Below are 2,944 nucleotides of genomic sequence, written 5' to 3'. Positions count from 1 at the left end.
CTATTTGTTGTATTAATAACACTACATTACCACATTATCTTATTAGTTTTAACAGCTTTACTGAAATATAATTAAAGTAAAATAAACTGTACATATTTAAAGTGCACACTTAATAAGATCTGGCATGTGTATGTACCTGTGAAACAATCAAGATATTGACTATATTGATCACTCCCAAAAGTTTTCTTATGCCCTTTATCACACCTCTTTCCCACCCCATTCACTCCTGTCCTTCTACTGCCCCATTTCCAACTATTATTCTGCTTTCTGTCACTAGAGATTAGTTTGCATCTTCCAGAATGCTATGTAAGTGGAATTTAACATTATGTACTGATTTTAGCCTGATTTCATTCACTCAGGATAGCTAGCTATTTTCAGAATCACTCTTTTTGTAACAGGTATCAGTAATTCATTTCTTCTGATTGAAGAAGATTGTTCCATTATGTTTGTTTAGTCATTAACCTGTTGATGGCTATTTGGTTTGTTACCAGTTTTTGAACATTAGAAATAAAGTTGTTATAAACATTTGTGTATAAGTCTTGGTATGGACTATGCTTTCATTACTATGTGTGGAATGCAGAGCAAAATGCTTAGATCTCATGGTAGGTGAATGATAAACTTTTTAAGAAACTGTCAAACATTTTCCAACATTGTTGTACAATTTTACATTCTCACCAGCAGTGTACGAAACTTCCAGTTTATTCATATCCTCATCAACACTTGGTATGGTCAGTCTTTTTAGTTTTAGACATTCTTACAGGTTTACAGTGGTATCACATTGTAATTTTAATTTGCATTTCCCTAATAAAGTTGAGCATCTTTTTTGTGTTTATTTGCTATCCATATGTTTTCTTTATTGCAAGAACTTGTTCAAATCTTTTGCCACTTTTTTTTTTTGGTTTATAAAATGTAATTTTATTTTATGCTACTCTGCTATTACATAGGGCATAACATTTTCACAAGGCTTTTTTGGGACTACAGTCAATGATTATTAGAGCAACATACAATAGTTGTCCAACTCTCTAAATAACAATCACTAGACAAACTGGACACCCTCTCACATGTGTACAAATCTGCATGGAAAAGTACTAAAGTTTTAGACTTGGACTTGTGTACTTTATTTCCCCTTTCTAGTGTATTAAGAAATGACATGCACTTTCATTTGCCAAAAGCAATGCTTGTATTTTGGCAGCAAAATGCTACTTCCATTACATAGTAAAGGGAATACCAGAACTACAAAGGCAGGAGATGTAAGTGAATTTTTATTGGGAAGGGAAGTTGTCAACTTAAACAGCTGCAAATGAAGAGTGAATGAGGAAAGTCCCTGTTGTCACAGATACACAAGACCTCCATCACATATGATACAGGAGGCATTTTAATTTGTGACCCCCAGCCTCAAAATGTCAAATGTTTTTCCATTCAATCTAATACTTCTGGATTCCTACCAAAAAGGAATATATTAAGAGGATGGAAAAGTTGCTTACTGAAAGAAAATCCCCAAAGAAGAGTAAGGGAGGGAATGTAGAAGTCAAGAAGTTATGTAGAACACTCTTTAAATTGTAATTAACTACATTTTCATATTTTCACAGTAATACAAAACACAGTCACGTGCAGAACTGGTTCAGGTTACTTAAATACCAGATAGATTTTTGGTTCTCTACATAAGTGTTTGGAAGTTACTTGTGTTTTTATAAAATGAAGCTATTAATACTTTTCTACAGCAGTAACTGCACACTAGGAAGGCCAAGACAAACACAAATCAAGGAATGGAGTTTTCCCAAAGCTGCAGTGTGAAAAGACTATGAACAGTTGATTCCATACACATGAGTGTGTTTCTTTGCTATAGGAAATCCAAATGGAATAAGGAATGGAGATGAGTAAAAAGGTTTCTTGAGGGGAAGAAGGATGACACCCTGTATGCACTTAGTTCTCTGCCCCTTCTGCCACATCACATTCTTCTCCTGCACTGTCTGACGTCCATTATGTTAGGTTGTCTCTAAGCAACTGCATGATGAGGGTGCTGTCTTTGTATGAGTCTTCATTCAGTGTATCAAGTTCTGCAATGGCTTCATCAAAAGCCGTTTTAGCCAGTGTGCAGGCAAGTTCTGGGTTATTAAGGATCTCATAGTAAAATACAGAAAAGTTAAGAGCCAGCCCCAGGCGCATTGGGTGTGTGGGTTGCATCTCTTTCTTGCTTATATCAATAGCCTCTTGGTAAGCTCCTTGGGAATTATCTATTGTTTGTTTCTGATCATCACCACAAGCAACTTCAGCAAGGTACTGGCAGTAATCTCCCTTCATCTTCAGATAGAAGACCTTACTCTCTGGATTAGTTGCATTGGCTATTAAATACTTATCCAACAATTCCAGGACCATGGTGCAGATGGACCTCAGTTCGGACTCCACTTTCTCCCGATAGTCCTTAATCGGCTGCAACTTCCTGTCGGAGGTGTTGGTCTTCTGCTCGATGCTCGAGATGACCCTCCAGGCGGACGTGTGGCCCCCGACGTTCTTGTAGGCCACCAAGAGCAGGTTGCATCCTCGTTGGACAGCTCCGTGCCCTGCTCCATCACGGCTTTCATGCAGGTGGCCATGTCGTCATAGCGCTTGGCCTGCTCGGCCAGCTTGCCCTTCTGGATCAGCTCCGTCTTTTCTATGGGGCTGGGAACAGGACAGCGAGGGCAAGCACCAACCCGGATGGCAAGGAGGAGTCTCTTTTGCCACTTTTAAATTGGATTTTTGTTATCTTATTATTCAGATTTGAGTTCCTAATATATTCTGACAATCATTCCTTTATCAGATATGTGATTGGCAAATATTTTCTCCCAGTCGTTGGCTTGTATTTTCATTCTTTTAACAGTCTTTCAAAGAACAGAAATTTTAAATTTTGATGAAGTTTAACTTATTAATTTTTTTTTATGGATCATGCTATTGATGTTGCAAC

General features: G+C 37.6%; 1 pseudogene; it reads right to left on the bottom strand.

The window, feature by feature from the left end:
- Positions 1-1,661: 1,661 nt before the first annotated feature.
- LOC115855694 (14-3-3 protein theta pseudogene) lies at positions 1,662-2,609 on the bottom strand (annotated as a pseudogene).
- Between the last annotated feature and the right edge of the window lie 335 nt (positions 2,610-2,944).

The sequence above is a fragment of the Globicephala melas genome, chromosome 4 (genome assembly GCF_963455315.2).
Source record: "Globicephala melas chromosome 4, mGloMel1.2, whole genome shotgun sequence".
In the NCBI taxonomy this organism is placed as follows: Eukaryota; Metazoa; Chordata; class Mammalia; order Artiodactyla; family Delphinidae; genus Globicephala; species Globicephala melas.
Note: the sequence above shows the minus strand (reverse complement) of the source record. Positions and strands in the feature narration are given on the sequence as shown.